This window comes from Bufo bufo, chromosome 7 (genome assembly GCF_905171765.1).
Source record: "Bufo bufo chromosome 7, aBufBuf1.1, whole genome shotgun sequence".
In the NCBI taxonomy this organism is placed as follows: Eukaryota; Metazoa; Chordata; class Amphibia; order Anura; family Bufonidae; genus Bufo; species Bufo bufo.
Window position 1 is genome coordinate 63,992,477 of NC_053395.1, and position 16,687 is coordinate 64,009,163.

At 44.6% G+C, this 16,687-nt stretch overlaps 1 protein-coding gene across 1 annotated transcript in view; it reads right to left on the reverse strand.

Annotated features, from left to right (window-relative positions):
* The window catches only part of CLEC16A (C-type lectin domain containing 16A), a 393,790-nt gene that overhangs the window by 107,117 nt on the left and 269,986 nt on the right, over positions 1 to 16,687 (reverse strand). The gene's annotated exons all lie outside the window — the stretch shown is intronic.

Consider the following 16,687-nt stretch of genomic DNA (forward strand, 5'->3'; position numbering starts at 1 on the left):
TGCTAGCTTGATTCATCTTTTCATCACATATACTGCCTGTTTCCAGGGGTTATGACCACCCTGCAATCCAGCAGTGGTCGTGCTTGCACACTATAGGAAAACGCCTGTCCTATGCACACTCATACGTTCCTGGCCACCGATGATTTTTCCTATAGTGCGCAAGCACAACCACTGCTGAATTGCAGAGTGGTCATAACCCCTAGACATGAGCAGTGTATAAGCTCCGTCCCCATTGACTATAATGGGGGCAGTGCGGAGTTCCAGCGGAGGCACGGCTAGAGGCTGCTGGAATACATGTCCGACATTTATTCCGGCAGCCTCTCGCCGCGCGCTGCTGTGCCTCTGCCATTCTAGTCAATGGCGACGGAACGGCAGTCCAGGGGCACACGGTCACTAGCGGCAGGACGGATCCGACAGGCTGTTCACCCGCCGGCAAAGCCTGCAGGAGATCCGTGCCGCTAGTGTAAAAGTAGCCTAAGTGCCTTGTAATAACTGTTTCTACATGATAAATGCTACTTGCTGAAGTGAGACAATCCCTTTAAGGTTATATTCTCCTAGGCCAGGGATCAGCAACCTTCAGCACTCCAGCTGTGGTGAAACTATGACTCCCAGCATGCACACTTGCTTGGCTGTTCTCAGAACTCCCATAGATCTGAATGGAGCATGCTGGAAGTTGTAGTTTCACAACTGCTGGCGTGCCGGAGATTGATGGCCAAGAATTTATAGGATTAGAAATTTATTTTTTTGCCCCCAGACAGTGTGACATTTGTCCATTGGCTGTGTCAGATATTGCAGTTCAGCCCTATTCAGAGGAATGAAGTCAGGGGTGGACAGGCGGTAGAACCTAAGGGAAAATTCCCGGTGAGCTGATGCCCAGTGGGTCACCTGAGCCCCCCTCACGGCCTGCACTGTGATATTTGGCTCAGCTGTGGCGGTATCTTGTGCCACAATATGGTATTGCTGGCCCTACCTGAATTGGCCCTACCTACAGCATAAGGCCACTATTATATTTTTTTTTCAAGGGCCAATTTTAGTTCCCAGCGCGCCCCTAACCAAAGTGGAGCCGCAATATCAGACACAGCTTATGGACATAAGTGGTGCAGTTTAGGGGGGAAAAAGCAGGACTTTTAGTTTAATCTTGTACAACCCTTTTAACTAAGTAGAAATCAGTGAAGACAATGCCTTCGATCAGGATACATTGGGTCATTTAACAAGACAATAAGCAGCATATTGATTTCTCTATTGTATTCAATGGGCTAGTCAACCGAGCAAATTGGCAGACTGATGAATTGATTTTCTTACCCCTACTAATAAGCATCTAAAGCGGCATTTAGATGCTGCAAGGAGCAGCCTATTGTTGGGAAAGAAGCGTTTCTTCCAGACAATCGGCTGCTTGTTAAATGGAGGTGAAGAGCTGCATTTCCATGCAGCGATCACCTCCACAGTACGAGGACGAGTAAAGGCTGCTGCTGTTTGCCCCCATACAAGATCATTAGACCGCACAATCTGCTGCCCGGGAACGGTGATTGAGGTGTCCATACCTCAGATCGGTTCGCTTGTCCATCGGGTGATCTGCGGCACCTTTACATGGGCCGATTATCGGGATCGAGCATTCATAGGAAGGCTGGCTCCAAAATTGAGCAGTGTAAATGCAACTTAGGTAAAGACTAATATTTTCTTCATCATTTTATTTGAACTTAATGGATATATAAAAAACTATGAACAAAAAGCTGACACTGAACTTCCTAAAGCTTCTTTCCAAGAGTTTACAATATATCTGGGTTACACAAGATTCCACATTTCTTACAAGGAAAGAATAAGGCTTCATTCACATGAGCCATACGGATTGTGTTGGGATCTGTTCAGGCAGATGATGGTTTTGCGATTGCATTCAGTGTGCGAGTTTTTTACGTCCAGATTGGATGAAGAAAAATGGAAGAATAACAATCTACACCTCCTAGCGACCATCCGTGAAAAACGCACTGCATCCGGATGCCTCCCATTTTTCATGCAAGCCCCATTCGCTTCTACAGAGCCAGGGCTGCGTGAAAAACACGCACAATATAGAACATGCTGTGATTTTTCCTGAACGCAGAGATGATGCGTGAAGAAGGACTCATATCCATTTAAATGAATGGTCAGGAGTCGGTCTGGATGCTATGCGTTTACTACACGCATTGCATCTGGATAGAAAACGCATTGGTGTGAAAGAGCCCCAAGGCGGACTTCACACCGGTGTAGATACCTGAATGAAGCTGAACAGACCACACTCACTACATGGGGGCCTGATCGGTTTACGTTTGGGACAATGTTGTGTTTTTTTTTTTGCCTCTGACGCAGATGTGAGCGTAGGCTTGTAGTGGATCACAACTAGATTTCCCAAGTTAGAAAAAAAATTAAAACTTCTCCATGTATTACAGTGACCACCTATGCCTTTCAACAAGAACGGTGTAAGGCTACATGCACACGACCGCACTGTGTTTTGCAGTCCATGTGAGTTTTTTTTTTTTTTTTGCGGGGCTACGTAATGGAGCATTGTATTGGGACAGCACACGGAGCGCTGTCCGCATCTTGTGGGGCCTCATTGAAGTGAAAGGGTCCGCATCCGAGGTGCAGAACGTTCGTGAGCATGAGGCCTAATGCTGGATTTCCCATCCACTGGTGCTGCTGGGAGACTGAAGATTTCTTGCTGTGTCCTTCCACACATCAGGAAAGTTGGGTAACCCTACTATTTCCTGAGGCCATGCAGTTTATGTCAACAATAACGTTAACAAAAGGGGACTGAACAAAGAGGGACAACCCCTGTGCCTATGGACATCCTAGGCAAAGCCAGTCACATGTCTCCTGCAGTGGTCGATGCAGAGGAAATGCTTGGCTGGCTGCAGCTACACCCACCAAAAACAGCTGTCTGTCTCAGTTCTGCTTTCGGCGCCCCCCAGCAATCAGCTGATCACCCTGGAGGCAGCATTTTTATTTTCTCAGATGAGTCCAGTTTTCCAGTACAGGAAGATATTGTCATCAAGTGTTTGGACAAGTTCTAAAGCTGGCCACACACATTATACTTTTGGCGGTGGAATCCGCAGAGAACGACGGATTCGGCCAACACATTAAGGCTACTTTCACGTTGGCGTTTTTGGCTTACCGTGTGTTCAGGGCTTTCACAAGCGGTCCAAAACAGATCAGTTTTGCCCTAATGCATTCTGAATGGAAAAGGATCTGCTCAGAATGCATCAGTTTGCCCCAGTTTCGTCTCCATTCCGCTTTGTAGGCGGACACCAAATGCTGCTTGCGGCATTTTGGTGTCCGTCTGATGGAACTGATCCAAACGGATCCTGACACACAATGTAAGTCAATGGGGACGGATCAATTTTCTATGACACAATCTGGCAAAATAGAAAACAGATCTGTCCTCCATTGACTTTCAATGGTGTTTAAGACGGATCCGTCTTGGCTATGTTACAGATAATACGTTCTGAACGGATGCAGACGGTTGTATTATCTGAACGGATCGGTCTGTGCACATCCATGACGGATCCACACCAAACGTGAATGTGAAAGTAGCCTAATGTGTGTGGGGAGCTCCGGACTCTGATTGAATATTTTCATCTGATCCTTTTGTTCTCCAGTGACATAAGCCGCAGCCAAAACTGCCTGGCAATGGCCTTCACCCATCTCCCCATAGCATACACAGACACGTTCAGACATGCCAAAGTTGTATGTTTATGACCAGTGATGAGCGAACGGGGTGAGTTACTCACCGCCATCTTGAAAGAGCCTTGTCGGAGGCGATATGTTGTTATAGGCATGTACAGAGCTAGTGATCAGGAAGGAATATGATCTATGTAGATGGACGAACCATCCTGTGAGGAAGCCAGGAGGAAGACGGGAGAGGTAGCTGTCGGCCAAACTTTTGAATCTATTGAATGTGTGTGCCCAGCTTAAAATGTACAGTGTAAAGCCAGCATTTCCTAATCTTATTACTGACCTGTAATAAACCAGCAAACTTCACAACTCCCCAACCGAGTCTTTTACTGTCTGGTTCCACTAGACTCATCTGATAGATGTCCACAGCCAGGAATCGCTGAACGTGGTCCCCATCCTTCGTTATTACGGTGCACGCTATTAAATCACTGTTATCTAAGGAAGAAAAAAAAGGATCAGAAAATGTGTGTATCCAAATTTATGATCATCTGACTGTAGGGTACGATAATTTAAGCCTTGCAGTAAACTTGTGGCATTAATAAGACAGTCGGATGAATAAAAGGTTTAATTTAAGACTCCTGTGAGCTGCAGCGCAAAGGCAACGGACAGACGAGGAGAGGGGGCGAAAGACGAGGAGAGGGGGCGAAAGACGAGGAGAGGGAGCGACAGACGAGGAGAGGGAGCGACAGACGAGGAGAGGGAGCGACAGACGAGGAGAGGGGGCGAAAGACGAGGAGAGGGGGCGACAGACGAGGAGAGGGAGCGACAGACGAGGAGAGGGAGCGACAGACGAGGAGAGGGAGCGACAGACGAGGAGAGGGGGCGACAGACGAGGAGAGGGGGCGAAAGACGAGGAGAGGGGGCGACAGACGAGGAGAGGGAGCGACAGACGAGGAGAGGGAGCGACAGACGAGGAGAGGGAGCGACAGACGAGGAGAGGGAGCGACAGACGAGGAAAGGGGGCGACAGACGAGGAAAGGGGGCGACAGACGAGGAAAGGGGGCGACAGACGTGGAAAGGGGGCGACAGACTGAGATAATAAGAAATGAGACACAAGGCGCATTTGAGCCTTCAATAGATACATATACCGTATATACTAGAGTATAAGCCGACCCGAGTATAAGCCGAGCCCCTAATTTTACCCCCAAAAAATGGGAAAAATTATTGACTCGAGTATAAGACTAGGGTGGGAAATGCAGCTATAATTCAGAGTGTATGTGTATATAATGCACACACTCTACATTATATACACACATCTGCAAGAGGGTGACTCAGATTGATGGGAGTCTGACTCTGACTCCCTGTATTTAATGCAGAGTGTGTGCATTATATACACACACACTGCATTAAATACAGGGAGCCATCCACAGATCTCCCCCCTAAACAGTGCCATCCACAGATCCCCCTCCCCGACGCTCACAGCAGTATATTTAAACTAATCAGTAACCTTTAACTTTGGATATCTTACTTTGTCTTTGCTTCGGTAATACAGGCAGTGCGGGGAGCGGCGCTCACTCACTGACGTCACGCGCGTGACGTCAGTGAGTGAGCGCCGCTCCCCGCACTGCCTGCTATTACCGGAGCTAAGACCTAGACTAAAGTATAAGACGAGGAGGCTTTTTGAGCACAAAAATATGTGCCAAAAAACTCGTCTTATACTCGAGTATATACGGTATACACATATACATACATATACACACACACACACACACACACACACACACACAACACACACACACACACCGGTATATACACACAGTATATATAATCTATCTACATGTATCTATATCTTTATACAGTAGATACACACACACACTGAGTAAAGGTTATCAGCATGGCAACATTACGGTTCAGTTTTGCTAAGTTACTGACAGCTACCATATGTCAGCTGTCAATTATTTGGGTGAATTCCTGTTTAATTCCTAGCACCTCGGAGCAGGGCACAGGAAATACATTAGTCGCATGCAATCCTGTGTGCTGTAAATACTGCTGGAGCGCTGCCTGCTGTATCCTAAGCGTGGAAATACACTTCACAGCCCATTTACTGTAATTGCTTTGGTGGCTTGCAGAGATCAATAATGTTAATTAAAAGGTTCAGTGTAAACCACCAATTGCAGCTTGCTCAGCAGACGCGGCCCTAAGTGCTCGGAAACATCTCTTCCTCTGGAAGAAATGAACCACAAATCTTATGAATGCCTGAAGCAGAACCAGACACACAGACAGGCACAGATAGAGGCACATTATTTTAAGAATAACATTGTGAAAAGATATCAAGCATACGTGCTCCATAACAGGGGGTTTCCAGGACTAGCTTTATGCTATTTACTTAAAAGGGTTTTCCAAGACTTCATCCTCTAGATAGGTCATCAGTATTTGATCGGTAGGGGTCCGACACCCAGTACCCTCGCCGATCAGCTGTTTTGAGAAGGCAGTGGTGCTCCTGAGTATCGCGGCCTTCTCGCAGCTCACCAACCACAGCGCCGTACATCGAATAGTGGTTGTGCTTGGTATTGCAGCTCAGCCCCATTCATTTGTATGGGGCTGAGCTGCGCCTAGGACAAGTGATCGATGAACGCGTCGTCACTCGGCCTAGGAAAAGCAGAAAGAAGACCGCAGCGCTGCTGCGAGCGCCGCTGCCTTCTCAAACAGCTGATTGGTGGGAGTCCCAGGTGTTGGAGATCCCACTAATTAGATACTGATGACCTATCCATTGGATAGGTCATCGGTAAAAAAAAATCTTAGAAAACCGTATTGCAGTCCACAAACTGTGGATCCACATAATACGGACACTGGCTGTGTGCATGCCGCACTTTTGTTATAGAAATACCCCTTCTTGTCCGCAAAACAGACAAATAGGACATGTTCTATAATTTGTGGAAAGGCCACACAGATGCGGACAGCACACGGATGACATCTGTGTTCTGTCCACATTTTTTGTGGACCCACAGAAATTAATGGTTCCACATGCTAGCTGCAAAAAATGGAGATTGGACGCGGACCCAAAATACGGTTGTGTGCACAAGTCCTTAACAGGACAAAGCTGCAAAAGCTACTGCTAACTGTAATGCGTGCAGGTGTACGGAGCAATGCATGACCAGTTTAAATAGTTGATCAGCTAAGGCTACTTTCATACGTTTTGGCTTTCCGTTTGTCAGATCTGTTCAGGGCTCTCACAAGCAGTCCAAAACGGATCAGTTTCGCCCTAATGCATTCTAAATGGAAAAGGATCCGCTCAGAATGCATCAGTTTGCCTCCGTTCCGTCTCCATTCCGCTTCGGAGGCGGACACCAAAACGCTGCTTGCAGCGTTTTGGTGTCCGTCTGACGAAACGGAGCCAAACGGATCCGTTCTGACACACAATGTAAGTCAATGGGGACGGATCCGTTTTCTATGACAAAATAGAAAACGGATCCGTCCTCCATTGACTTTCAATAGTGTGCAAGATGGATCCGTCTTAGGCCATGTTAAAGATAATACAACCGTCTGCATCCGTTCAGAACGGATCCGTCTGTGCAGATCCATGACGGATCCGCACCAAACGCGAGTGTGAAAGTAGCCTTATATGGATGGCCTGTCCTAAAGATAGGTCATCAGTTTCTAATTCTAATAAAACCCTGAAGAACCCTTTAAAAAATGAAATGCAGCAGGTTTGGAAAATCCCTTTCTGGTTTATGTGAAAATAAATGTAATCCCAAGTGTCCCACTACTGGAGACCCCCTAACAACCCGCCATCTGTAGTGAAATCCGGCAGCAAGTGTTTTATCCCCTTGCAGCACGACCACTGAACTCTGTGGGATAGCCAAGCAATAAATGGACACGTCAGGTCCTCCCAGATAGAAAATGCTTTTTGTAGCCGCTTGCTCCTGTAGATAAGGCCTAAAAAAGGAAAAAAAAAAACAGGATCCTGTAAAAATAAACGGATCCTGTGCATTAGTTAAGCACGTTTTTTTTAAAGACGGAAAATAAAGTACTGGATGCAGAACTTTTTATTCAGTCTAAAAAAAAATGGATCTCAGACGGAAATGGCTCGAACGGATGCCAAATGTGCTTAACTAATGCACAGGATCCGTTTTTTTTCTGTTCTTTTGATGGATTAGAAGAACGGGAAATGAGGTGATGTGAACTCTCTCTTAGGTAAATGGGACTGATCTTCTGTCATAAAAAAACTATGCATCTGAATATAATACACCATTAGGTTGGCCAAACACACGATATCAGCGGGAACGGCTGACCACCTAATGCATACAGGGGACCTCCAATTCTTGCCCAGTGGTAAATGTTTGATTTCTATGTGCCGATTCTTTTTCCAGGAGATCAGCTGCCACCAGAGGTGTCTGGCAATGGGTTTTCCACCTCCTCCACTCAGAGCACATATACACTCGGCGTGAGTATGTTGGGAGGGACAGCGGTGTATGGCAATGTATGGTATACAGTATACTAACAGGGCTGCACCATTGTGTACCAGCCGAGCCCGCCCTATCACGCAGTGGCATCCATTCACCTACATGGGTTTGGTAACTGTATCTATAGATCACTCCTCCTCATCTGTGCACTCATCATTTTATTATCAATTTTTTACCACCCTACCTTAGGATTTTCTTACTATCTACCCTCCCTACATTAACCCCCTGAGGAACCCATTTTTGGGGGAAACGTGTCGGGTGTGGGGCGTCATAGTATTTGGGACTTTATAGGGTTTAATAGGGCCCTGTTAGGATAGGCACGAGGACAGACAGTCCCTACCATTTGGGGACGTCTCTGGGCTGAGGGATATATAGGGTCTAATAGGGAAAGACTCTCCCTACCTGTATCTCCCTCCGCTATCCTACACCCTTTAATAGTCTGCGCACCAAGTGGATTCATCATTTTTGACATATTTTATGTTTTTGCTTTGTTTTGGTTTTTGATCTGATCTTTGAGTATTATCAGTTAATTGCAATCAAAATAAAGGTATCGTTTTTTAGGGTTCGTGCTCAGTATTGATTAGTTCCTTATTCCTGCATGACTCATGATTGATATCGTTTAGTATCACTTAATATTCTCTTGATACTAACAGGGTACTATGAAAATGGATCTTCACAGGCCAAATGACCAGGCAATCTGTATGGGGACGAACGATCGCAGTAGCAGTTCTAGACAGCCTATCTAAGTTTATGCCATCTTCAGGATTAGTAAATCTAGGCCATCATTTCTGGGCAGTAGATCGATGTTGTATGATCCGCTGCCCTGAAACTATCATTTTGGGTGCCGTATCAATGATGCCTTCACCAATGCTCGTTCATTGGCTGATTGGTGGCACCTTTACACTAGCCAATTATCATGAACAAGCTTTTGTATGAACGCTCGTTATAGGTGCAGTGGCTGTGTGGCATGCAAGATACTACAAAGTAGCAAAACCTTTTACAGCTCAAATCTGCAGAAGTCCTTTACTATCAAGGACTTCATCAATTGCCGCACACAGGGTGTAATCTATAAGATCACATGCATGTGCGGACTTGAATATATAGGTAAAACTAAAAAAGAGAGCTGCGGAGACGCCTAGGGGAGAATTTGGGTGAGATCGCAAATGAACGCGATACACCAGTAGCCCGGCATGTGAATGATACCCATGGAGGGGACCAAAATTGCATTAAGGCTATAGGCATCGACAAAATTCCACCACCTATACGTGGTGGTGATTGGGACCGTCTCCTATTACAGCGGGAAGCACGCTGGACATTCCAACTTGATACAGTATCCCCTAGAGAGGCTTGAACGAACAACTTCATTTTGGTTGCTTCCTCTAGTACATACTAAAAGCATCAACTGAGACCTGCCCTTCCTCTACGTACCATCAAGTACTATAAGGAATTTGTCCCAATTATGATGATTTTTTTCTGCATACACCACCGCAATAGACTCTCCCTCTTATGGTGCCTACCACCACCCTTGAGTCCTATCTTTAGCCATGGTCAGGAATATAAGACATCAAACCACCACAAATACCATTGTTTATTGACTACATACCCATATTGGGGTTTGTTTAGGTGTAGACTATATGGGCATATATCCCGATGCCCATTAGGACACACCCATATGGTGCCTTTATATCAATGCCCATATTTATGGACAATTTATCTAACCATACTTTGTCCTCTTTATGCCTAATATGTCTTTACAGTTTGAATATGGGCATTCTTATGTTAGTACTCTGTACACTACGGCTGTTGTGTCCGGCAAGGTCAGCAGTGTATTTAAAAGTTAGAGCGTGTGTACCGGGGGTGGGGCGCCTGCGCGGTGACTTACTCTTTTTTGTGGTCACTGGCGCAGACAGCGCCGTACAACGCACGCCATACTCCGGTTCCTGGCAACCCTTCTGCGCACGCGCACGTGACGTCTCGCGAGTGTTGACATCACACCGTGCGCTGCGCACACAGGTGGACGCGACAGTTCAATATCGGCGGGCACCTGCGGACACCAGGTAACATCCATGCCAGCGGCTCTAATCATGTACCGCAACTAGGGGAAGGGGTCCTTCATCTGTCCCCTTCCTTTTTCCCTTTTTGGCACTTACCTGTGCACTTTATTCCACTGGGGGCTATTTTTTTTTTTTTCAGTGGTTTTTGTACTTGCTGGCAAATATCTTTTCCAGCAAAACACTTGGTGGTTAGCATCCTCTCCGGCAAGTGTAATATATCTAGCCCTTTTTTATATATTCCCCTGATGAGAGGACTGTTTCTGCCTCAGAAACGTGCATGTTGGGATCTTTTCAGGGCCAAATAGGGAACGCAATTCCAGGGTTAGGTTCCGGACGGGGGCCCAAATAGTGGGACACTCCGTGCTTAGGCCAACAGGGCTATTGTAGGGCCCCCAGGGTCATCCAGGGACACACAGGAACATCTTTCTGCGACCCCCACATATTCTAAGGACCTCGTACCATCAAAACCAGACCATCCCACCAAGAAATAGCGGAACGGAGGTGTCTGAAGAGCCTATCAACTGTAGGTAGGGACACTGGGTTTCTTCGGTGCCGCCGTGCACCTTCTTGATATAGGTGCAGCTGTACATCCTCCTTGTACGGTGACTTTTATGTACCTAATCATTGTGTATACTTCTCTCTTTATGCCGCCGTGCATTTTGTATACATTGCTATATGTTATCTATTTACATCACTGTGTATATAGGGTGCCAGCATATATCGATTACTGCTACCCTGTTTTCTGTACACTTAAGGTGCTCGTGCATAACGGCTTCTTGCCACCCTCTGACACTGAAAGTACAAGTGTAGACATAGTTATTTTTGTTTCCAAAGAGTCCCCTTGTGTGCGACTATGGAAAAACTGTAAGGTGAGTGGGCATAACGGCTCCTGTCACCCCCGTGTCCGACACTTCGTGTAGACACAGTTTCCCTTGTTTTCAAGGAGTCCCCTGGCGTGAGGGACTGTGAAAAGTTGTATTTATATTGAACTATTTTGAGGGATATATTTTATAATGTATAATAAGTAAAAGTTAAGTCTTAAACAATCCAGATCACTATTCACTATTCTCCCTTTTCGGATTCATGCGAGTGATCATATACGAATATTATTTTTCGATTTAGGTGAACGCTCGTTTCCAATAATCGGCCGATGTAAAAGGACCTTAAACCAGGACAACCCCTTTAACATACTGTAGCACACTATTAGAGCAGTAATTAACCGTACATAAAATCAATCAGGAAAAATACCTGATAAATCTGGGTATTCATAATGTATGGTATATGCCTCCTTGAAAGTCAAACAGACGTGTTCAAGCCAAATGCTTTGCTGCAGGAGGCTTAGAATTAACCTCAGGGCCTAAAGGATTTCAGTTGAAATAAGATAGAATTACTTCTAGTGAATATGACTGTACAGGAAGATAAGAGAAGCAAGCAGTGAGTGCATATAGCTTCAGAGAACTACACTAAGGATGTGAAGAGCTGAGCAAAACCACAGGTTTCCTCTTATTCCAAGGAATTGCATGTTGTCACAGAAGCAAAGAATAGTTGTCCCCAGTGGTGGTGAACCTCTAGCCGCAGAAGGTCTCCACTGGGTGTTGCGATTCTGGAGAAGCACACTTCTATGAAATATCTATGCCAAGTAGGCTTCCTGACAGAAATGTACAATGTTGGGTTTTATGTAGTAATTAATAGGAACCAGTCTTCGAATCATTTAGAATTTTTCACTTTGCAAACCTACTACAGCGCTCATACAATCATTCATAACCTTTATAACAGTATAGTTTCTAGCAAAGCTCCAAAGATCGCAGGTACATGAAGAGCTGGACTGGTTATCAAAAAAAGTTTTCAGGAAGACAATCCCTTCCATAAGACCTCTTGAGGAACCCCCTCCTCTCATGGACCTGGCCCATTACATTGTCTGCCATTCATCTGAATGGCAGGACAATGTAATACTGCAATGCGGAAATGTACGGAGGTTGCAGCTTCCGCCTGTAATCGATAGGGATCAATGAAAACAATCTTTGCCAGAGATACTATTTGCAGTTTTTGGAGGTGCATATGGTTTAAAAATTTGGTTCCTGAAAGTTTTTTTCAGTTGACAATTTATGAGGAATATACATTTTTAACAGGATACCATCGACCATGAAGTTCATGCAGTGAGTAGCAGGACATACAAGCACACATTTATGGGCACGGCTGAAGACACCCTTCATTGAACGATGCAATTATAACTGCTCAGCCGGGTCCCACATGGCTCTTATAGAACGCCTGGAATATTCTTCTCGGAAGAACCCTCACTGTGTGTAAGAATCATTGACTCCAAGATCAATAGCCCTGCTGACAAATGTAAACAATGGGCCCTTCTTAGGAGAGTTACTCAACTTCCATGTGATGAAATTATTATGACAGAAAAAGCACAAGGGACAGGAAGAAGCTGCTGCCTGCAATAAAAAATGGTTGTCATCTGTGATGCATGTTCCACATCAATAAATTAACCTGACATTCTGTAATAGGCCAGGCATTTCATATCATGCATGTAATATCTACACATACACACTAGCAGATAATGTTCTCGGTTCATAATTGCATTTTCCCTTTTATAGTCATGACTCTTTAGTAAACAGTGAAGCTTGGCTAAGTCTGACTTTTCATGTTGTACAGTATATGAATGAGACTACATGGCGAAATCTACGGTAGACCTCCCACTCCTACAGCTTGGTCTTTAAGCCGTCTCACCTACAACTACCTCTTCAGCATCACAAAACTGTACACCACACATGGGCTGAAAACAAAGAAGTTCAGAATTCAACTGATTATTTTTGGAAATGGTCAACAAGCTTATCACCAAACACAGCCCTAACATCTTAGTTGAGGTTTTGTGGGAGAGTTAGGTCTCGATCACACATTTGGGTGAAAAACACAGAACAGGTGCAAGTCTTTCCATATTACCTTATCTCTGTGGAGGCTCCACTCCTGGTTTTGGCTCAAGATCACTGAAGGAATTCACTGACAAAACGGTGAGGGGTAAGAAAGGATTGAGGAACCATGCACACAACTGTGGTTAGGGCTCCACAGAAACTATTGCTGTCGTAGCCTTGGATCTTCAGAGAGGACCATGGCTACCACAGCGAACAAACGGCTTCATCGATTTTAGCGTTGGCAAGCCTTTCAGGACCCAGGAGTCCAACGCTTCTGGGCTAAACCATCTCAAACACTGTGGTCACAACTGACTATGGCAAACAGTCAGGTCCATAAATATTCGGACATCAACACAATTCTAACATTTTTGGCTCTATACGCCACCACAATGGATTTGAAATGAAACAAACAAGATGTGCTTTTAACTGCAGACTCTCAGCTTTAATTTGTAAGTATTTACATCCAAATCAGGTGAACGGTGTGTAGAATTACAACAGTTTGCATATGTGCTCCCACTTGTTAAGGGACCAAAAGTAATGGGACATAATAATCATAAATCAAACTTTCACTTTTTCATACTTGGTTGCAAATCCTTTGCAGTCATTTACATCCTGAAGTCTGGAACGCATAGACATCACTAGACGCTGGGTTTCATCCCTGGTGATGCTCTGCCAGGCCTCTACTGCAACTGTCTTCAGATCCTGCTTGTTCTTGGGGCATTTTCCCTTCAGTTTTGTCTTCAGCAAGTGAAATGCATTCTCAATCGGATTCAGCTCAGGTGATTGACTTGGCTATTGCATAACATTCCACTTATTTCCCTTAAAAAACTCTTTGGTTGCTTTTGCAGTATGCTTTGGGTCATTGTCCATTCTGAACTGTGAAGCGCCGTCCAATGAGTTCTGAAGCATTCGGCTGAATATGAGCAGATAATATTGCCTAAAACACTTCAGAATTCATCCTGCTGCTTTTGTCAGCAGTAACATCATCAATAATACAAGAGAACCAGTTCCATTGGCAGCCATACATGCCCACGCCATGACACTACCACCACCATGCTTCACTGATGAGGTGGTATGCTTAGGATCAAGAGCAGTTCCTTTCCTTCTCCATACTCTTCTCTTCCCATCACTCTGGTACAAGTTGATCTTGGTCTCATCTGTCCATTGTTTCCTGAACTGTGAGGCTTTTTTAGATGTCGTTTAGACAACTCTAATCTGGCCTTCCTGTTTTTGAGGCTCACAATGGTTTACATCTTGTGGTGAACCCTCTGTATTCACTCTGGTGAAGTCTTCTCTTGATTGTTGACTTTGACACACATACACCTACCTCCTGGAGAGTGTTCTTGATCTGGCCAAGTGTTGTAAGGGTGTTTTCTCTCACCAGGGAAAGAATTCTTCGGTCATCCACCACAGTTGTTTTCCGTGGTCTTCGGGTCTTTTGGTGTTGCTGAGCTCACCGATGCGTTCCTTCTTTTCATAGAATATTCAAACAGTTGTTTTGGCCACGCCTATTGTTTTTGCTATCTCTCTGACGTTTTTGTGTGGTTTTTCAGCCTATGTTGGCTTGCTTTCACTGATAGTGACAGCTCTTTGGATCTCATCTTGAGAGTTGACAGCAACAGATTCCAAATGCAAATCGCACACTTGGAATGAACTCTGGACCTTTTATCTGCTCTTTGTAATTGGGATAATGAGGGAATAACACACACCTGGCCATGGAACAGCTGAGAAACCCAATTGTCCCATTACTTTTGGTCCCTAACAAGTGGGAGGCACATATGCAAACTGTTGTAATTCCTACACCCGTTCACCTGATTTGGATGTAAATACCCTTAAATTAAAGCTGACAGTCTGCAGTTAAAGCACCATCTTGTTCGTTTCATTTTAAATCTATTGTGGTGGAGTATAGAGAACCAAAAATTTTACAATTGTGTTGATGTCCCAATATTTATGTGACCTGACTGTATAAGAGGTTAAATGTCTGTATCCCAATCATGACATTAGCATTGTATCTGCTATTTAAAATAGCAGAAAACCTAAATGGCCAATGGTCAGTGGTTGGACTGGGGTTTTTTAGGCCACACAGGGAAAATGATTTTTTGGCCTAACCACCAGATCATCAATAAAGTCTAATAGTCTTTGATTCAAAGAAATAGACCCAAGTCGCAATGTGATTGGCTCCAAAGGAAACTGCAATGTTTGTTTTTCTTCTAGAACTTTGGGACCCAATAGCGGTATCAGAGCCTGGGCCACCGGAGGATCCTCTGGTACTCTGGTGGGACAGTCCGACACTGGCTAGGGTGCCCACTGCACTCTGGAGCCAGCGCCATCTTTAAAGACTAGTCGTCCACCGTACCTATTTGCCAGAGGTCAGGAAAGGGGTTTTGTGGGAATTAAAAAGATGAATGCACTATACTTAGGATTTGTCATCAATATCTAATCAGTGGGGATCTAATTCACCGACAGCTGTCAGAGTGGGCAGAAGCAAACTTCATTAAAGGAGTTGTCTCACTTCAGCAAATAGCATTTATTATGTAGAGAAAGTTAATACAAGGCACTTACTAATGTATTGTGATTGTCCATAACGACTCCTTTGCTGGCTGGATTAATTTTTCCATCACATTTATTTACACTGCTTGTATCCATGGTTAAGACCACCCTGTAATCCAGCAGCGATGTCCGTACTTGCACACTATAGGAAAAAGCACCAGCCTATATGCGCTTCCGCTGTCTCAGCCACCACAGAGGCTGACACTTTTTCCTATAGTGTGCAAGTACGGACATCGCTGCTGGATTACAGGGTGGTCTTAACCATGGAAAGGAGCAGTGTATAATGTGATGGAAAAAGGAAGCAATATGGACAATCACAATACTTAATAAATGCCACTTGCTGAAGTGACAAAACCTCTTTCATCTGTGACATCATGTCCATCAGTCATGTGGCCTTCATGCTCAGTCTCATAAAACGTGAATAGGACCGTGCTGCAATATCAAGTACAGCCACTAGACAACGTACAAGACTGTGCTTCGTATACTATGAAGATCCGCTGATTGTCATGGGTGCTGGGAGTCAAATGCCCACCAAGCAGATATTCTGAGGATAGGTCACCAACCCCTTTCCTGTTCCCTATATCAGATTACTTTACACCAGGGATGCCAACCTGCGGCCCTCCAGCTGTTGCAAAACTACAACTCCCAGCATGTCCAGACAGCAGGGTGGATTTGATTTAAATCAAAATGATTTAAATCACGATTTTAATCACTAGTCAGTAAGGCTTGATTTAAATCATAGTTTTTTACATAAAGACAAATTCTTTCTGGTATAACTTATAATATGCAAGTAGATGAAGATTTTTAGAATAACAACTTTTCATATTAGTTTGATTAGGTTGTTTCTGCATTCATAGGTTTGTAGAAGTTAGGATTAAGGTATTTTTCTCAACTCTGTTCATGTTATAACATTTTTGCTGTGAAGAAGAGGCATGTGATCTCTGCTGAGTCAAATTCAGTTTCTAGAACTGCAAAAGTAAACCAAGCATCTGTGATAATATCTTGTAGGCAGAGAAACTGCCCAATAATCTTACAAAAACCTCTGGAAGAGCATGACATT